A 22,278-nucleotide genomic window follows, 5' to 3' on the forward strand; every position below is an offset into this window, starting at 1 on the left:
ATGTGACACTAATTTTTGTGAGCTCCAGGGGATGGAGCGCCCCCTGCCTATGTAATTTTTAGCCAACTTGCTAAGCCCAAATATGGGTAGTCTTGTTATTGGCCGATGCCTGGCCCTGTTATTTTGTCCTAACCCCAAGTCGCGGGTAGTTGACATGGTCTTAACCCTAAAAAACGGGTATTTGAAAGCCAAAATAGGCATTTATTAACAATAAGGAGTGTACTTTGACCCTAAAAAACGGGCATTTCCACGCCAAATAGGCTGTGATGTTATAATAAACAGTTAAAGAAGCCAAGATAGGCATAAACAAGAAGGCCAAATTAGGCACACAATAGAAAGCCAAAATAGGCATTTATTAACAATAAAGAACCCTAAAAAACGGGCATTTCCACGCCAAATAGGCAGTGATGTTATAATAAACAATTAAAGAAGCCAAGTTAGGCATAAAACAAGAAAGCCAAATTAGGCACACAATAGAAGCCAAGTTAGGCACAAACAAGACTTAATGTTTCTGGCAAATGCATAGTGCATGTAACAAAAAGGGCAGTCTCTCCTCTGTTGGATGCTCTTCACAAGGAAGGAGGAGGCTCCACAGCTAGGTTCATGAGTCAGTAGTCCAAGCCAGAACCTGATGAAGGTCAAGCAGAACCGAAACGCGTCGTTCAGGCTTAGGACTTATTTTGTGAGTAGGCCAAATATGGGTCACAATTTATATATGTAGGCTAAAAAACGCCACAATTTTTGGAACCTCTAGCGTGGAGGAATTAATATATGTAGGCTAAAAAACGCCACAATTTTTGGAACCTCTAGTGTGGAGGGATTAATTTTTTGAAGTGCACAAGACACTTAAGCACAGGTGGATCGTGCCTTAGCCAAAGGGGTAGGATGGACCGTGCATTACTCGTGCGCTTTATAGCGCATGAGTTTATATATAAAACCTGACTTAGCCAGTGCCTCCTATCTTGGCGGTTGGGGTGCCCCATGTTTGTTAAGTGCTAATGTGACACTAATTTTTGTGAGCTCCAGGGGATGGAGCGCCCCCTGCCTATGTAATTTTTAGCCAACTTGCTAAGCCCAAATATGGGTAGTCTTGTTATTGGCCGATGCCTGGCCCTGTTATTTTGTCCTAACCCCAAGTCGCGGGTAGTTGACATGGTCTTAACCCTAAAAAACGGGTATTTGAAAGCCAAAATAGGCATTTATTAACAATAAGGAGTGTACTTTGACCCTAAAAAACGGGCATTTCCACGCCAAATAGGCTGTGATGTTATAATAAACAGTTAAAGAAGCCAAGATAGGCATAAACAAGAAGGCCAAATTAGGCACACAATAGAAAGCCAAAATAGGCATTTATTAACAATAAAGAACCCTAAAAAACGGGCATTTCCACGCCAAATAGGCAGTGATGTTATAATAAACAATTAAAGAAGCCAAGTTAGGCATAAAACAAGAAAGCCAAATTAGGCACACAATAGAAGCCAAGTTAGGCACAAACAAGACTTAATGTTTCTGGCAAATGCATAGTGCATGTAACAAAAAGGGCAGTCTCTCCTCTGTTGGATGCTCTTCACAAGGAAGGAGGAGGCTCCACAGCTAGGTTCATGAGTCAGTAGTCCAAGCCAGAACCTGATGAAGGTCAAGCAGAACCGAAACGCGTCGTTCAGGCTTAGGACTTATTTTGTGAGTAGGCCAAATATGGGTCACAATTTATATATGTAGGCTAAAAAACGCCACAATTTTTGGAACCTCTAGCGTGGAGGAATTAATATATGTAGGCTAAAAAACGCCACAATTTTTGGAACCTCTAGTGTGGAGGGATTAATTTTTTGAAGTGCACAAGACACTTAAGCACAGGTGGATCGTGCCTTAGCCAAAGGGGTAGGATGGACCGTGCATTACTCGTGCGCTTTATAGCGCATGAGTTTATATATAAAACCTGACTTAGCCAGTGCCTCCTATCTTGGCGGTTGGGGTGCCCCATGTTTGTTAAGTGCTAATGTGACACTAATTTTTGTGAGCTCCAGGGGATGGAGCGCCCCCTGCCTATGTAATTTTTAGCCAACTTGCTAAGCCCAAATATGGGTAGTCTTGTTATTGGCCGATGCCTGGCCCTGTTATTTTGTCCTAACCCCAAGTCGCGGGTAGTTGACATGGTCTTAACCCTAAAAAACGGGTATTTGAAAGCCAAAATAGGCATTTATTAACAATAAGGAGTGTACTTTGACCCTAAAAAACGGGCATTTCCACGCCAAATAGGCTGTGATGTTATAATAAACAGTTAAAGAAGCCAAGATAGGCATAAACAAGAAGGCCAAATTAGGCACACAATAGAAAGCCAAAATAGGCATTTATTAACAATAAAGAACCCTAAAAAACGGGCATTTCCACGCCAAATAGGCAGTGATGTTATAATAAACAATTAAAGAAGCCAAGTTAGGCATAAAACAAGAAAGCCAAATTAGGCACACAATAGAAGCCAAGTTAGGCACAAACAAGACTTAATGTTTCTGGCAAATGCATAGTGCATGTAACAAAAAGGGCAGTCTCTCCTCTGTTGGATGCTCTTCACAAGGAAGGAGGAGGCTCCACAGCTAGGTTCATGAGTCAGTAGTCCAAGCCAGAACCTGATGAAGGTCAAGCAGAACCGAAACGCGTCGTTCAGGCTTAGGACTTATTTTGTGAGTAGGCCAAATATGGGTCACAATTTATATATGTAGGCTAAAAAACGCCACAATTTTTGGAACCTCTAGCGTGGAGGAATTAATATATGTAGGCTAAAAAACGCCACAATTTTTGGAACCTCTAGTGTGGAGGGATTAATTTTTTGAAGTGCACAAGACACTTAAGCACAGGTGGATCGTGCCTTAGCCATAGGGGTAGGATGGACCGTGCATTACTCGTGCGCTTTATAGCGCATGAGTTTATATATAAAACCTGACTTAGCCAGTGCCTCCTATCTTGGCGGTTGGGGTGCCCCATGTTTGTTAAGTGCTAATGTGACACTAATTTTTGTGAGCTCCAGGGGATGGAGCGCCCCCTGCCTATGTAATTTTTAGCCAACTTGCTAAGCCCAAATATGGGTAGTCTTGTTATTGGCCGATGCCTGGCCCTGTTATTTTGTCCTAACCCCAAGTCGCGGGTAGTTGACATGGTCTTAACCCTAAAAAACGGGTATTTGAAAGCCAAAATAGGCATTTATTAACAATAAGGAGTGTACTTTGACCCTAAAAAACGGGCATTTCCACGCCAAATAGGCTGTGATGTTATAATAAACAGTTAAAGAAGCCAAGATAGGCATAAACAAGAAGGCCAAATTAGGCACACAATAGAAAGCCAAAATAGGCATTTATTAACAATAAAGAACCCTAAAAAACGGGCATTTCCACGCCAAATAGGCAGTGATGTTATAATAAACAATTAAAGAAGCCAAGTTAGGCATAAAACAAGAAAGCCAAATTAGGCACACAATAGAAGCCAAGTTAGGCACAAACAAGACTTAATGTTTCTGGCAAATGCATAGTGCATGTAACAAAAAGGGCAGTCTCTCCTCTGTTGGATGCTCTTCACAAGGAAGGAGGAGGCTCCACAGCTAGGTTCATGAGTCAGTAGTCCAAGCCAGAACCTGATGAAGGTCAAGCAGAACCGAAACGCGTCGTTCAGGCTTAGGACTTATTTTGTGAGTAGGCCAAATATGGGTCACAATTTATATATGTAGGCTAAAAAACGCCACAATTTTTGGAACCTCTAGCGTGGAGGAATTAATATATGTAGGCTAAAAAACGCCACAATTTTTGGAACCTCTAGTGTGGAGGGATTAATTTTTTGAAGTGCACAAGACACTTAAGCACAGGTGGATCGTGCCTTAGCCATAGGGGTAGGATGGACCGTGCATTACTCGTGCGCTTTATAGCGCATGAGTTTATATATAAAACCTGACTTAGCCAGTGCCTCCTATCTTGGCGGTTGGGGTGCCCCATGTTTGTTAAGTGCTAATGTGACACTAATTTTTGTGAGCTCCAGGGGATGGAGCGCCCCCTGCCTATGTAATTTTTAGCCAACTTGCTAAGCCCAAATATGGGTAGTCTTGTTATTGGCCGATGCCTGGCCCTGTTATTTTGTCCTAACCCCAAGTCGCGGGTAGTTGACATGGTCTTAACCCTAAAAAACGGGTATTTGAAAGCCAAAATAGGCATTTATTAACAATAAGGAGTGTACTTTGACCCTAAAAAACGGGCATTTCCACGCCAAATAGGCTGTGATGTTATAATAAACAGTTAAAGAAGCCAAGATAGGCATAAACAAGAAGGCCAAATTAGGCACACAATAGAAAGCCAAAATAGGCATTTATTAACAATAAAGAACCCTAAAAAACGGGCATTTCCACGCCAAATAGGCAGTGATGTTATAATAAACAATTAAAGAAGCCAAGTTAGGCATAAAACAAGAAAGCCAAATTAGGCACACAATAGAAGCCAAGTTAGGCACAAACAAGACTTAATGTTTCTGGCAAATGCATAGTGCATGTAACAAAAAGGGCAGTCTCTCCTCTGTTGGATGCTCTTCACAAGGAAGGAGGAGGCTCCACAGCTAGGTTCATGAGTCAGTAGTCCAAGCCAGAACCTGATGAAGGTCAAGCAGAACCGAAACGCGTCGTTCAGGCTTAGGACTTATTTTGTGAGTAGGCCAAATATGGGTCACAATTTATATATGTAGGCTAAAAAACGCCACAATTTTTGGAACCTCTAGCGTGGAGGAATTAATATATGTAGGCTAAAAAACGCCACAATTTTTGGAACCTCTAGTGTGGAGGGATTAATTTTTTGAAGTGCACAAGACACTTAAGCACAGGTGGATCGTGCCTTAGCCAAAGGGGTAGGATGGACCGTGCATTACTCGTGCGCTTTATAGCGCATGAGTTTATATATAAAACCTGACTTAGCCAGTGCCTCCTATCTTGGCGGTTGGGGTGCCCCATGTTTGTTAAGTGCTAATGTGACACTAATTTTTGTGAGCTCCAGGGGATGGAGCGCCCCCTGCCTATGTAATTTTTAGCCAACTTGCTAAGCCCAAATATGGGTAGTCTTGTTATTGGCCGATGCCTGGCCCTGTTATTTTGTCCTAACCCCAAGTCGCGGGTAGTTGACATGGTCTTAACCCTAAAAAACGGGTATTTGAAAGCCAAAATAGGCATTTATTAACAATAAGGAGTGTACTTTGACCCTAAAAAACGGGCATTTCCACGCCAAATAGGCTGTGATGTTATAATAAACAGTTAAAGAAGCCAAGATAGGCATAAACAAGAAGGCCAAATTAGGCACACAATAGAAAGCCAAAATAGGCATTTATTAACAATAAAGAACCCTAAAAAACGGGCATTTCCACGCCAAATAGGCAGTGATGTTATAATAAACAATTAAAGAAGCCAAGTTAGGCATAAAACAAGAAAGCCAAATTAGGCACACAATAGAAGCCAAGTTAGGCACAAACAAGACTTAATGTTTCTGGCAAATGCATAGTGCATGTAACAAAAAGGGCAGTCTCTCCTCTGTTGGATGCTCTTCACAAGGAAGGAGGAGGCTCCACAGCTAGGTTCATGAGTCAGTAGTCCAAGCCAGAACCTGATGAAGGTCAAGCAGAACCGAAACGCGTCGTTCAGGCTTAGGACTTATTTTGTGAGTAGGCCAAATATGGGTCACAATTTATATATGTAGGCTAAAAAACGCCACAATTTTTGGAACCTCTAGCGTGGAGGAATTAATATATGTAGGCTAAAAAACGCCACAATTTTTGGAACCTCTAGTGTGGAGGGATTAATTTTTTGAAGTGCACAAGACACTTAAGCACAGGTGGATCGTGCCTTAGCCAAAGGGGTAGGATGGACCGTGCATTACTCGTGCGCTTTATAGCGCATGAGTTTATATATAAAACCTGACTTAGCCAGTGCCTCCTATCTTGGCGGTTGGGGTGCCCCATGTTTGTTAAGTGCTAATGTGACACTAATTTTTGTGAGCTCCAGGGGATGGAGCGCCCCCTGCCTATGTAATTTTTAGCCAACTTGCTAAGCCCAAATATGGGTAGTCTTGTTATTGGCCGATGCCTGGCCCTGTTATTTTGTCCTAACCCCAAGTCGCGGGTAGTTGACATGGTCTTAACCCTAAAAAACGGGTATTTGAAAGCCAAAATAGGCATTTATTAACAATAAGGAGTGTACTTTGACCCTAAAAAACGGGCATTTCCACGCCAAATAGGCTGTGATGTTATAATAAACAGTTAAAGAAGCCAAGATAGGCATAAACAAGAAGGCCAAATTAGGCACACAATAGAAAGCCAAAATAGGCATTTATTAACAATAAAGAACCCTAAAAAACGGGCATTTCCACGCCAAATAGGCAGTGATGTTATAATAAACAATTAAAGAAGCCAAGTTAGGCATAAAACAAGAAAGCCAAATTAGGCACACAATAGAAGCCAAGTTAGGCACAAACAAGACTTAATGTTTCTGGCAAATGCATAGTGCATGTAACAAAAAGGGCAGTCTCTCCTCTGTTGGATGCTCTTCACAAGGAAGGAGGAGGCTCCACAGCTAGGTTCATGAGTCAGTAGTCCAAGCCAGAACCTGATGAAGGTCAAGCAGAACCGAAACGCGTCGTTCAGGCTTAGGACTTATTTTGTGAGTAGGCCAAATATGGGTCACAATTTATATATGTAGGCTAAAAAACGCCACAATTTTTGGAACCTCTAGCGTGGAGGAATTAATATATGTAGGCTAAAAAACGCCACAATTTTTGGAACCTCTAGTGTGGAGGGATTAATTTTTTGAAGTGCACAAGACACTTAAGCACAGGTGGATCGTGCCTTAGCCAAAGGGGTAGGATGGACCGTGCATTACTCGTGCGCTTTATAGCGCATGAGTTTATATATAAAACCTGACTTAGCCAGTGCCTCCTATCTTGGCGGTTGGGGTGCCCCATGTTTGTTAAGTGCTAATGTGACACTAATTTTTGTGAGCTCCAGGGGATGGAGCGCCCCCTGCCTATGTAATTTTTAGCCAACTTGCTAAGCCCAAATATGGGTAGTCTTGTTATTGGCCGATGCCTGGCCCTGTTATTTTGTCCTAACCCCAAGTCGCGGGTAGTTGACATGGTCTTAACCCTAAAAAACGGGTATTTGAAAGCCAAAATAGGCATTTATTAACAATAAGGAGTGTACTTTGACCCTAAAAAACGGGCATTTCCACGCCAAATAGGCTGTGATGTTATAATAAACAGTTAAAGAAGCCAAGATAGGCATAAACAAGAAGGCCAAATTAGGCACACAATAGAAAGCCAAAATAGGCATTTATTAACAATAAAGAACCCTAAAAAACGGGCATTTCCACGCCAAATAGGCAGTGATGTTATAATAAACAATTAAAGAAGCCAAGTTAGGCATAAAACAAGAAAGCCAAATTAGGCACACAATAGAAGCCAAGTTAGGCACAAACAAGACTTAATGTTTCTGGCAAATGCATAGTGCATGTAACAAAAAGGGCAGTCTCTCCTCTGTTGGATGCTCTTCACAAGGAAGGAGGAGGCTCCACAGCTAGGTTCATGAGTCAGTAGTCCAAGCCAGAACCTGATGAAGGTCAAGCAGAACCGAAACGCGTCGTTCAGGCTTAGGACTTATTTTGTGAGTAGGCCAAATATGGGTCACAATTTATATATGTAGGCTAAAAAACGCCACAATTTTTGGAACCTCTAGCGTGGAGGAATTAATATATGTAGGCTAAAAAACGCCACAATTTTTGGAACCTCTAGTGTGGAGGGATTAATTTTTTGAAGTGCACAAGACACTTAAGCACAGGTGGATCGTGCCTTAGCCAAAGGGGTAGGATGGACCGTGCATTACTCGTGCGCTTTATAGCGCATGAGTTTATATATAAAACCTGACTTAGCCAGTGCCTCCTATCTTGGCGGTTGGGGTGCCCCATGTTTGTTAAGTGCTAATGTGACACTAATTTTTGTGAGCTCCAGGGGATGGAGCGCCCCCTGCCTATGTAATTTTTAGCCAACTTGCTAAGCCCAAATATGGGTAGTCTTGTTATTGGCCGATGCCTGGCCCTGTTATTTTGTCCTAACCCCAAGTCGCGGGTAGTTGACATGGTCTTAACCCTAAAAAACGGGTATTTGAAAGCCAAAATAGGCATTTATTAACAATAAGGAGTGTACTTTGACCCTAAAAAACGGGCATTTCCACGCCAAATAGGCTGTGATGTTATAATAAACAGTTAAAGAAGCCAAGATAGGCATAAACAAGAAGGCCAAATTAGGCACACAATAGAAAGCCAAAATAGGCATTTATTAACAATAAAGAACCCTAAAAAACGGGCATTTCCACGCCAAATAGGCAGTGATGTTATAATAAACAATTAAAGAAGCCAAGTTAGGCATAAAACAAGAAAGCCAAATTAGGCACACAATAGAAGCCAAGTTAGGCACAAACAAGACTTAATGTTTCTGGCAAATGCATAGTGCATGTAACAAAAAGGGCAGTCTCTCCTCTGTTGGATGCTCTTCACAAGGAAGGAGGAGGCTCCACAGCTAGGTTCATGAGTCAGTAGTCCAAGCCAGAACCTGATGAAGGTCAAGCAGAACCGAAACGCGTCGTTCAGGCTTAGGACTTATTTTGTGAGTAGGCCAAATATGGGTCACAATTTATATATGTAGGCTAAAAAACGCCACAATTTTTGGAACCTCTAGCGTGGAGGAATTAATATATGTAGGCTAAAAAACGCCACAATTTTTGGAACCTCTAGTGTGGAGGGATTAATTTTTTGAAGTGCACAAGACACTTAAGCACAGGTGGATCGTGCCTTAGCCAAAGGGGTAGGATGGACCGTGCATTACTCGTGCGCTTTATAGCGCATGAGTTTATATATAAAACCTGACTTAGCCAGTGCCTCCTATCTTGGCGGTTGGGGTGCCCCATGTTTGTTAAGTGCTAATGTGACACTAATTTTTGTGAGCTCCAGGGGATGGAGCGCCCCCTGCCTATGTAATTTTTAGCCAACTTGCTAAGCCCAAATATGGGTAGTCTTGTTATTGGCCGATGCCTGGCCCTGTTATTTTGTCCTAACCCCAAGTCGCGGGTAGTTGACATGGTCTTAACCCTAAAAAACGGGTATTTGAAAGCCAAAATAGGCATTTATTAACAATAAGGAGTGTACTTTGACCCTAAAAAACGGGCATTTCCACGCCAAATAGGCTGTGATGTTATAATAAACAGTTAAAGAAGCCAAGATAGGCATAAACAAGAAGGCCAAATTAGGCACACAATAGAAAGCCAAAATAGGCATTTATTAACAATAAAGAACCCTAAAAAACGGGCATTTCCACGCCAAATAGGCAGTGATGTTATAATAAACAATTAAAGAAGCCAAGTTAGGCATAAAACAAGAAAGCCAAATTAGGCACACAATAGAAGCCAAGTTAGGCACAAACAAGACTTAATGTTTCTGGCAAATGCATAGTGCATGTAACAAAAAGGGCAGTCTCTCCTCTGTTGGATGCTCTTCACAAGGAAGGAGGAGGCTCCACAGCTAGGTTCATGAGTCAGTAGTCCAAGCCAGAACCTGATGAAGGTCAAGCAGAACCGAAACGCGTCGTTCAGGCTTAGGACTTATTTTGTGAGTAGGCCAAATATGGGTCACAATTTATATATGTAGGCTAAAAAACGCCACAATTTTTGGAACCTCTAGCGTGGAGGAATTAATATATGTAGGCTAAAAAACGCCACAATTTTTGGAACCTCTAGTGTGGAGGGATTAATTTTTTGAAGTGCACAAGACACTTAAGCACAGGTGGATCGTGCCTTAGCCAAAGGGGTAGGATGGACCGTGCATTACTCGTGCGCTTTATAGCGCATGAGTTTATATATAAAACCTAACTAAGGTACAACTAAATAAAAAACTAAAAATGAAGAATGTAACCTAAAATAAGGTACAATTAAACAAAAAGGAAGCACCTAACCTAAATATTGTGTGTTGTAAACCTAAAATAAGTGTTCATGTTTTGTGCTTGGTGACTGGGAGGATTCTATTAGGCTCCTCTTGATGGACCGTGCACCACACCTGCTCCCGGGTGAGTAACCCATGGAGCAGATGTCCGTAACCCTTCACCTAACCAGCCAGTGCCTCGGAGGAGGTCTGGTGGGGTTCTCCTAGTTTGCCCAATTTTTGAGCCCATTGGCTAATCCCCTACACCCCCCTACCCTACTCTAACCCTGAACCTACAAATTTTGATATGCCCAATTGTGTAATCTAGCCCTTAATCTACTACTATTCTAATCCTAAGGTCCCTAAAGCCTGGTGCCTAAACCCAACCCAAATTTGGTGATGTCTAATTCTGTTTTATTCTAAATTATCCCTACCTTACCCTATGTATCACTACCCCTACCCTATTCCTAACCTACTTGATCTGCCCTACTCCAAAGCCCCCCTACCCTTAATCCTAATCTTATTCCCACTAACCGAATATGACGAACCTGGTCTTACCGAAAACTCAATTAAAAGCCTAAGAAAAGGTAAATAAGGCATAGGGGAGAAACGGCATGGTTAAGTGCAATATGGAAAGGGAGAGAGAAAGGGAAGCAAAAGAGAAGGAGAGGTGAACTTGAGGAAGGAAAGGGAAAGGAAAAGGGAAACAGAAGTGGAAAGGGAAGGAGGTGAAGAAAGAACAGGAATAGAAGACAAAACATATAAGTAAAACAAATACTTACCTAAAACAAATACTTACCTAAAACATACATACTTACTTGGACCGGGGACCTATAAAAGAAAATAACAATTAACCTAAACATTGGTAAGGGAAAGACATAGGCAGGGAAGAAGTAAGGGAAACACAAGGTTAGAAGGGAAAAACGCCTACAGGGACACAAGGGCTTAGGCCAAATAGGCAAAGCTCATTCATTTTAATGATCAGCGAAGCGCCTGAGGAAGGCTAAGTTTGCCGAAACGTTGCGCAGCTGATCACAGACCACAGGTCTAATTTTTTGAACCCCCATCACTTTTGGGTGATGGAACTTAACCTAAACTAAGGATTTGAACCTAAAAAAAGTGTCCAAAAAAACTAAATAATGTTTACTAAACTAAATAAAGTTGAAAAAACTAAGGAATATAACCTAAACTAAGGTACAACTAAATAAAAAACTAAAAATGAAGAATGTAACCTAAAATAAGGTACAATTAAACAAAAAGGAAGCACCTAACCTAAATATTGTGTGTTGTAAACCTAAAATAAGTGTTCATGTTTTGTGCTTGGTGACTGGGAGGATTCTATTAGGCTCCTCTTGATGGACCGTGCACCACACCTGCTCCCGGGTGAGTAACCCATGGAGCAGATGTCCGTAACCCTTCACCTAACCAGCCAGTGCCTCGGAGGAGGTCTGGTGGGGTTCTCCTAGTTTGCCCAATTTTTGAGCCCATTGGCTAATCCCCTACACCCCCCTACCCTACTCTAACCCTGAACCTACAAATTTTGATATGCCCAATTGTGTAATCTAGCCCTTAATCTACTACTATTCTAATCCTAAGGTCCCTAAAGCCTGGTGCCTAAACCCAACCCAAATTTGGTGATGTCTAATTCTGTTTTATTCTAAATTATCCCTACCTTACCCTATGTATCACTACCCCTACCCTATTCCTAACCTACTTGATCTGCCCTACTCCAAAGCCCCCCTACCCTTAATCCTAATCTTATTCCCACTAACCGAATATGACGAACCTGGTCTTACCGAAAACTCAATTAAAAGCCTAAGAAAAGGTAAATAAGGCATAGGGGAGAAACGGCATGGTTAAGTGCAATATGGAAAGGGAGAGAGAAAGGGAAGCAAAAGAGAAGGAGAGGTGAACTTGAGGAAGGAAAGGGAAAGGAAAAGGGAAACAGAAGTGGAAAGGGAAGGAGGTGAAGAAAGAACAGGAATAGAAGACAAAACATATAAGTAAAACAAATACTTACCTAAAACAAATACTTACCTAAAACATACATACTTACTTGGACCGGGGACCTATAAAAGAAAATAACAATTAACCTAAACATTGGTAAGGGAAAGACATAGGCAGGGAAGAAGTAAGGGAAACACAAGGTTAGAAGGGAAAAACGCCTACAGGGACACAAGGGCTTAGGCCAAATAGGCAAAGCTCATTCATTTTAATGATCAGCGAAGCGCCTGAGGAAGGCTAAGTTTGCCGAAACGTTGCGCAGCTGATCACAGACCACAGGTCTAATTTTTTGAACCCCCATCACTTTTGGGTGATGGAACTTAACCTAAACTAAGGATTTGAACCTAAAAAAAGTGTCCAAAAAAACTAAATAATGTTTACTAAACTAAATAAAGTTGAAAAAACTAAGGAATATAACCTAAACTAAGGTACAACTAAATAAAAAACTAAAAATGAAGAATGTAACCTAAAATAAGGTACAATTAAACAAAAAGGAAGCACCTAACCTAAATATTGTGTGTTGTAAACCTAAAATAAGTGTTCATGTTTTGTGCTTGGTGACTGGGAGGATTCTATTAGGCTCCTCTTGATGGACCGTGCACCACACCTGCTCCCGGGTGAGTAACCCATGGAGCAGATGTCCGTAACCCTTCACCTAACCAGCCAGTGCCTCGGAGGAGGTCTGGTGGGGTTCTCCTAGTTTGCCCAATTTTTGAGCCCATTGGCTAATCCCCTACACCCCCCTACCCTACTCTAACCCTGAACCTACAAATTTTGATATGCCCAATTGTGTAATCTAGCCCTTAATCTACTACTATTCTAATCCTAAGGTCCCTAAAGCCTGGTGCCTAAACCCAACCCAAATTTGGTGATGTCTAATTCTGTTTTATTCTAAATTATCCCTACCTTACCCTATGTATCACTACCCCTACCCTATTCCTAACCTACTTGATCTGCCCTACTCCAAAGCCCCCCTACCCTTAATCCTAATCTTATTCCCACTAACCGAATATGACGAACCTGGTCTTACCGAAAACTCAATTAAAAGCCTAAGAAAAGGTAAATAAGGCATAGGGGAGAAACGGCATGGTTAAGTGCAATATGGAAAGGGAGAGAGAAAGGGAAGCAAAAGAGAAGGAGAGGTGAACTTGAGGAAGGAAAGGGAAAGGAAAAGGGAAACAGAAGTGGAAAGGGAAGGAGGTGAAGAAAGAACAGGAATAGAAGACAAAACATATAAGTAAAACAAATACTTACCTAAAACAAATACTTACCTAAAACATACATACTTACTTGGACCGGGGACCTATAAAAGAAAATAACAATTAACCTAAACATTGGTAAGGGAAAGACATAGGCAGGGAAGAAGTAAGGGAAACACAAGGTTAGAAGGGAAAAACGCCTACAGGGACACAAGGGCTTAGGCCAAATAGGCAAAGCTCATTCATTTTAATGATCAGCGAAGCGCCTGAGGAAGGCTAAGTTTGCCGAAACGTTGCGCAGCTGATCACAGACCACAGGTCTAATTTTTTGAACCCCCATCACTTTTGGGTGATGGAACTTAACCTAAACTAAGGATTTGAACCTAAAAAAAGTGTCCAAAAAAACTAAATAATGTTTACTAAACTAAATAAAGTTGAAAAAACTAAGGAATATAACCTAAACTAAGGTACAACTAAATAAAAAACTAAAAATGAAGAATGTAACCTAAAATAAGGTACAATTAAACAAAAAGGAAGCACCTAACCTAAATATTGTGTGTTGTAAACCTAAAATAAGTGTTCATGTTTTGTGCTTGGTGACTGGGAGGATTCTATTAGGCTCCTCTTGATGGACCGTGCACCACACCTGCTCCCGGGTGAGTAACCCATGGAGCAGATGTCCGTAACCCTTCACCTAACCAGCCAGTGCCTCGGAGGAGGTCTGGTGGGGTTCTCCTAGTTTGCCCAATTTTTGAGCCCATTGGCTAATCCCCTACACCCCCCTACCCTACTCTAACCCTGAACCTACAAATTTTGATATGCCCAATTGTGTAATCTAGCCCTTAATCTACTACTATTCTAATCCTAAGGTCCCTAAAGCCTGGTGCCTAAACCCAACCCAAATTTGGTGATGTCTAATTCTGTTTTATTCTAAATTATCCCTACCTTACCCTATGTATCACTACCCCTACCCTATTCCTAACCTACTTGATCTGCCCTACTCCAAAGCCCCCCTACCCTTAATCCTAATCTTATTCCCACTAACCGAATATGACGAACCTGGTCTTACCGAAAACTCAATTAAAAGCCTAAGAAAAGGTAAATAAGGCATAGGGGAGAAACGGCATGGTTAAGTGCAATATGGAAAGGGAGAGAGAAAGGGAAGCAAAAGAGAAGGAGAGGTGAACTTGAGGAAGGAAAGGGAAAGGAAAAGGGAAACAGAAGTGGAAAGGGAAGGAGGTGAAGAAAGAACAGGAATAGAAGACAAAACATATAAGTAAAACAAATACTTACCTAAAACAAATACTTACCTAAAACATACATACTTACTTGGACCGGGGACCTATAAAAGAAAATAACAATTAACCTAAACATTGGTAAGGGAAAGACATAGGCAGGGAAGAAGTAAGGGAAACACAAGGTTAGAAGGGAAAAACGCCTACAGGGACACAAGGGCTTAGGCCAAATAGGCAAAGCTCATTCATTTTAATGATCAGCGAAGCGCCTGAGGAAGGCTAAGTTTGCCGAAACGTTGCGCAGCTGATCACAGACCACAGGTCTAATTTTTTGAACCCCCATCACTTTTGGGTGATGGAACTTAACCTAAACTAAGGATTTGAACCTAAAAAAAGTGTCCAAAAAAACTAAATAATGTTTACTAAACTAAATAAAGTTGAAAAAACTAAGGAATATAACCTAAACTAAGGTACAACTAAATAAAAAACTAAAAATGAAGAATGTAACCTAAAATAAGGTACAATTAAACAAAAAGGAAGCACCTAACCTAAATATTGTGTGTTGTAAACCTAAAATAAGTGTTCATGTTTTGTGCTTGGTGACTGGGAGGATTCTATTAGGCTCCTCTTGATGGACCGTGCACCACACCTGCTCCCGGGTGAGTAACCCATGGAGCAGATGTCCGTAACCCTTCACCTAACCAGCCAGTGCCTCGGAGGAGGTCTGGTGGGGTTCTCCTAGTTTGCCCAATTTTTGAGCCCATTGGCTAATCCCCTACACCCCCCTACCCTACTCTAACCCTGAACCTACAAATTTTGATATGCCCAATTGTGTAATCTAGCCCTTAATCTACTACTATTCTAATCCTAAGGTCCCTAAAGCCTGGTGCCTAAACCCAACCCAAATTTGGTGATGTCTAATTCTGTTTTATTCTAAATTATCCCTACCTTACCCTATGTATCACTACCCCTACCCTATTCCTAACCTACTTGATCTGCCCTACTCCAAAGCCCCCCTACCCTTAATCCTAATCTTATTCCCACTAACCGAATATGACGAACCTGGTCTTACCGAAAACTCAATTAAAAGCCTAAGAAAAGGTAAATAAGGCATAGGGGAGAAACGGCATGGTTAAGTGCAATATGGAAAGGGAGAGAGAAAGGGAAGCAAAAGAGAAGGAGAGGTGAACTTGAGGAAGGAAAGGGAAAGGAAAAGGGAAACAGAAGTGGAAAGGGAAGGAGGTGAAGAAAGAACAGGAATAGAAGACAAAACATATAAGTAAAACAAATACTTACCTAAAACAAATACTTACCTAAAACATACATACTTACTTGGACCGGGGACCTATAAAAGAAAATAACAATTAACCTAAACATTGGTAAGGGAAAGACATAGGCAGGGAAGAAGTAAGGGAAACACAAGGTTAGAAGGGAAAAACGCCTACAGGGACACAAGGGCTTAGGCCAAATAGGCAAAGCTCATTCATTTTAATGATCAGCGAAGCGCCTGAGGAAGGCTAAGTTTGCCGAAACGTTGCGCAGCTGATCACAGACCACAGGTCTAATTTTTTGAACCCCCATCACTTTTGGGTGATGGAACTTAACCTAAACTAAGGATTTGAACCTAAAAAAAGTGTCCAAAAAAACTAAATAATGTTTACTAAACTAAATAAAGTTGAAAAAACTAAGGAATATAACCTAAACTAAGGTACAACTAAATAAAAAACTAAAAATGAAGAATGTAACCTAAAATAAGGTACAATTAAACAAAAAGGAAGCACCTAACCTAAATATTGTGTGTTGTAAACCTAAAATAAGTGTTCATGTTTTGTGCTTGGTGACTGGGAGGATTCTATTAGGCTCCTCTTGATGGACCGTGCACCACACCTGCTCCCGGGTGAGTAACCCATGGAGCAGATGTCCGTAACCCTTCACCTAACCAGCCAGTGCCTCGGAGGAGGTCTGGTGGGGTTCTCCTAGTTTGCCCAATTTTTGAGCCCATTGGCTAATCCCCTACACCCCCCTACCCTACTCTAACCCTGAACCTACAAATTTTGATATGCCCAATTGTGTAATCTAGCCCTTAATCTACTACTATTCTAATCCTAAGGTCCCTAAAGCCTGGTGCCTAAACCCAACCCAAATTTGGTGATGTCTAATTCTGTTTTATTCTAAATTATCCCTACCTTACCCTATGTATCACTACCCCTACCCTATTCCTAACCTACTTGATCTGCCCTACTCCAAAGCCCCCCTACCCTTAATCCTAATCTTATTCCCACTAACCGAATATGACGAACCTGGTCTTACCGAAAACTCAATTAAAAGCCTAAGAAAAGGTAAATAAGGCATAGGGGAGAAACGGCATGGTTAAGTGCAATATGGAAAGGGAGAGAGAAAGGGAAGCAAAAGAGAAGGAGAGGTGAACTTGAGGAAGGAAAGGGAAAGGAAAAGGGAAACAGAAGTGGAAAGGGAAGGAGGTGAAGAAAGAACAGGAATAGAAGACAAAACATATAAGTAAAACAAATACTTACCTAAAACAAATACTTACCTAAAACATACATACTTACTTGGACCGGGGACCTATAAAAGAAAATAACAATTAACCTAAACATTGGTAAGGGAAAGACATAGGCAGGGAAGAAGTAAGGGAAACACAAGGTTAGAAGGGAAAAACGCCTACAGGGACACAAGGGCTTAGGCCAAATAGGCAAAGCTCATTCATTTTAATGATCAGCGAAGCGCCTGAGGAAGGCTAAGTTTGCCGAAACGTTGCGCAGCTGATCACAGACCACAGGTCTAATTTTTTGAACCCCCATCACTTTTGGGTGATGGAACTTAACCTAAACTAAGGATTTGAACCTAAAAAAAGTGTCCAAAAAAACTAAATAATGTTTACTAAACTAAATAAAGTTGAAAAAACTAAGGAATATAACCTAAACTAAGGTACAACTAAATAAAAAACTAAAAATGAAGAATGTAACCTAAAATAAGGTACAATTAAACAAAAAGGAAGCACCTAACCTAAATATTGTGTGTTGTAAACCTAAAATAAGTGTTCATGTTTTGTGCTTGGTGACTGGGAGGATTCTATTAGGCTCCTCTTGATGGACCGTGCACCACACCTGCTCCCGGGTGAGTAACCCATGGAGCAGATGTCCGTAACCCTTCACCTAACCAGCCAGTGCCTCGGAGGAGGTCTGGTGGGGTTCTCCTAGTTTGCCCAATTTTTGAGCCCATTGGCTAATCCCCTACACCCCCCTACCCTACTCTAACCCTGAACCTACAAATTTTGATATGCCCAATTGTGTAATCTAGCCCTTAATCTACTACTATTCTAATCCTAAGGTCCCTAAAGCCTGGTGCCTAAACCCAACCCAAATTTGGTGATGTCTAATTCTGTTTTATTCTAAATTATCCCTACCTTACCCTATGTATCACTACCCCTACCCTATTCCTAACCTACTTGATCTGCCCTACTCCAAAGCCCCCCTACCCTTAATCCTAATCTTATTCCCACTAACCGAATATGACGAACCTGGTCTTACCGAAAACTCAATTAAAAGCCTAAGAAAAGGTAAATAAGGCATAGGGGAGAAACGGCATGGTTAAGTGCAATATGGAAAGGGAGAGAGAAAGGGAAGCAAAAGAGAAGGAGAGGTGAACTTGAGGAAGGAAAGGGAAAGGAAAAGGGAAACAGAAGTGGAAAGGGAAGGAGGTGAAGAAAGAACAGGAATAGAAGACAAAACATATAAGTAAAACAAATACTTACCTAAAACAAATACTTACCTAAAACATACATACTTACTTGGACCGGGGACCTATAAAAGAAAATAACAATTAACCTAAACATTGGTAAGGGAAAGACATAGGCAGGGAAGAAGTAAGGGAAACACAAGGTTAGAAGGGAAAAACGCCTACAGGGACACAAGGGCTTAGGCCAAATAGGCAAAGCTCATTCATTTTAATGATCAGCGAAGCGCCTGAGGAAGGCTAAGTTTGCCGAAACGTTGCGCAGCTGATCACAGACCACAGGTCTAATTTTTTGAACCCCCATCACTTTTGGGTGATGGAACTTAACCTAAACTAAGGATTTGAACCTAAAAAAAGTGTCCAAAAAAACTAAATAATGTTTACTAAACTAAATAAAGTTGAAAAAACTAAGGAATATAACCTAAACTAAGGTACAACTAAATAAAAAACTAAAAATGAAGAATGTAACCTAAAATAAGGTACAATTAAACAAAAAGGAAGCACCTAACCTAAATATTGTGTGTTGTAAACCTAAAATAAGTGTTCATGTTTTGTGCTTGGTGACTGGGAGGATTCTATTAGGCTCCTCTTGATGGACCGTGCACCACACCTGCTCCCGGGTGAGTAACCCATGGAGCAGATGTCCGTAACCCTTCACCTAACCAGCCAGTGCCTCGGAGGAGGTCTGGTGGGGTTCTCCTAGTTTGCCCAATTTTTGAGCCCATTGGCTAATCCCCTACACCCCCCTACCCTACTCTAACCCTGAACCTACAAATTTTGATATGCCCAATTGTGTAATCTAGCCCTTAATCTACTACTATTCTAATCCTAAGGTCCCTAAAGCCTGGTGCCTAAACCCAACCCAAATTTGGTGATGTCTAATTCTGTTTTATTCTAAATTATCCCTACCTTACCCTATGTATCACTACCCCTACCCTATTCCTAACCTACTTGATCTGCCCTACTCCAAAGCCCCCCTACCCTTAATCCTAATCTTATTCCCACTAACCGAATATGACGAACCTGGTCTTACCGAAAACTCAATTAAAAGCCTAAGAAAAGGTAAATAAGGCATAGGGGAGAAACGGCATGGTTAAGTGCAATATGGAAAGGGAGAGAGAAAGGGAAGCAAAAGAGAAGGAGAGGTGAACTTGAGGAAGGAAAGGGAAAGGAAAAGGGAAACAGAAGTGGAAAGGGAAGGAGGTGAAGAAAGAACAGGAATAGAAGACAAAACATATAAGTAAAACAAATACTTACCTAAAACAAATACTTACCTAAAACATACATACTTACTTGGACCGGGGACCTATAAAAGAAAATAACAATTAACCTAAACATTGGTAAGGGAAAGACATAGGCAGGGAAGAAGTAAGGGAAACACAAGGTTAGAAGGGAAAAACGCCTACAGGGACACAAGGGCTTAGGCCAAATAGGCAAAGCTCATTCATTTTAATGATCAGCGAAGCGCCTGAGGAAGGCTAAGTTTGCCGAAACGTTGCGCAGCTGATCACAGACCACAGGTCTAATTTTTTGAACCCCCATCACTTTTGGGTGATGGAACTTAACCTAAACTAAGGATTTGAACCTAAAAAAAGTGTCCAAAAAAACTAAATAATGTTTACTAAACTAAATAAAGTTGAAAAAACTAAGGAATATAACCTAAACTAAGGTACAACTAAATAAAAAACTAAAAATGAAGAATGTAACCTAAAATAAGGTACAATTAAACAAAAAGGAAGCACCTAACCTAAATATTGTGTGTTGTAAACCTAAAATAAGTGTTCATGTTTTGTGCTTGGTGACTGGGAGGATTCTATTAGGCTCCTCTTGATGGACCGTGCACCACACCTGCTCCCGGGTGAGTAACCCATGGAGCAGATGTCCGTAACCCTTCACCTAACCAGCCAGTGCCTCGGAGGAGGTCTGGTGGGGTTCTCCTAGTTTGCCCAATTTTTGAGCCCATTGGCTAATCCCCTACACCCCCCTACCCTACTCTAACCCTGAACCTACAAATTTTGATATGCCCAATTGTGTAATCTAGCCCTTAATCTACTACTATTCTAATCCTAAGGTCCCTAAAGCCTGGTGCCTAAACCCAACCCAAATTTGGTGATGTCTAATTCTGTTTTATTCTAAATTATCCCTACCTTACCCTATGTATCACTACCCCTACCCTATTCCTAACCTACTTGATCTGCCCTACTCCAAAGCCCCCCTACCCTTAATCCTAATCTTATTCCCACTAACCGAATATGACGAACCTGGTCTTACCGAAAACTCAATTAAAAGCCTAAGAAAAGGTAAATAAGGCATAGGGGAGAAACGGCATGGTTAAGTGCAATATGGAAAGGGAGAGAGAAAGGGAAGCAAAAGAGAAGGAGAGGTGAACTTGAGGAAGGAAAGGGAAAGGAAAAGGGAAACAGAAGTGGAAAGGGAAGGAGGTGAAGAAAGAACAGGAATAGAAGACAAAACATATAAGTAAAACAAATACTTACCTAAAACAAATACTTACCTAAAACATACATACTTACTTGGACCGGGGACCTATAAAAGAAAATAACAATTAACCTAAACATTGGTAAGGGAAAGACATAGGCAGGGAAGAAGTAAGGGAAACACAAGGTTAGAAGGGAAAAACGCCTACAGGGACACAAGGGCTTAGGCCAAATAGGCAAAGCTCATTCATTTTAATGATCAGCGAAGCGCCTGAGGAAGGCTAAGTTTGCCGAAACGTTGCGCAGCTGATCACAGACCACAGGTCTAATTTTTTGAACCCCCATCACTTTTGGGTGATGGAACTTAACCTAAACTAAGGATTTGAACCTAAAAAAAGTGTCCAAAAAAACTAAATAATGTTTACTAAACTAAATAAAGTTGAAAAAACTAAGGAATATAACCTAAACTAAGGTACAACTAAATAAAAAACTAAAAATGAAGAATGTAACCTAAAATAAGGTACAATTAAACAAAAAGGAAGCACCTAACCTAAATATTGTGTGTTGTAAACCTAAAATAAGTGTTCATGTTTTGTGCTTGGTGACTGGGAGGATTCTATTAGGCTCCTCTTGATGGACCGTGCACCACACCTGCTCCCGGGTGAGTAACCCATGGAGCAGATGTCCGTAACCCTTCACCTAACCAGCCAGTGCCTCGGAGGAGGTCTGGTGGGGTTCTCCTAGTTTGCCCAATTTTTGAGCCCATTGGCTAATCCCCTACACCCCCCTACCCTACTCTAACCCTGAACCTACAAATTTTGATATGCCCAATTGTGTAATCTAGCCCTTAATCTACTACTATTCTAATCCTAAGGTCCCTAAAGCCTGGTGCCTAAACCCAACCCAAATTTGGTGATGTCTAATTCTGTTTTATTCTAAATTATCCCTACCTTACCCTATGTATCACTACCCCTACCCTATTCCTAACCTACTTGATCTGCCCTACTCCAAAGCCCCCCTACCCTTAATCCTAATCTTATTCCCACTAACCGAATATGACGAACCTGGTCTTACCGAAAACTCAATTAAAAGCCTAAGAAAAGGTAAATAAGGCATAGGGGAGAAACGGCATGGTTAAGTGCAATATGGAAAGGGAGAGAGAAAGGGAAGCAAAAGAGAAGGAGAGGTGAACTTGAGGAAGGAAAGGGAAAGGAAAAGGGAAACAGAAGTGGAAAGGGAAGGAGGTGAAGAAAGAACAGGAATAGAAGACAAAACATATAAGTAAAACAAATACTTACCTAAAACAAATACTTACCTAAAACATACATACTTACTTGGACCGGGGACCTATAAAAGAAAATAACAATTAACCTAAACATTGGTAAGGGAAAGACATAGGCAGGGAAGAAGTAAGGGAAACACAAGGTTAGAAGGGAAAAACGCCTACAGGGACACAAGGGCTTAGGCCAAATAGGCAAAGCTCATTCATTTTAATGATCAGCGAAGCGCCTGAGGAAGGCTAAGTTTGCCGAAACGTTGCGCAGCTGATCACAGACCACAGGTCTAATTTTTTGAACCCCCATCACTTTTGGGTGATGGAACTTAACCTAAACTAAGGATTTGAACCTAAAAAAAGTGTCCAAAAAAACTAAATAATGTTTACTAAACTAAATAAAGTT

This window comes from Lutjanus erythropterus, chromosome 10 (assembly GCF_056507025.1).
Source record: "Lutjanus erythropterus isolate fLutEry1 chromosome 10, fLutEry1.hap2, whole genome shotgun sequence".
Lineage (NCBI taxonomy): Eukaryota > Metazoa > Chordata > Actinopteri > Lutjaniformes > Lutjanidae > Lutjanus > Lutjanus erythropterus.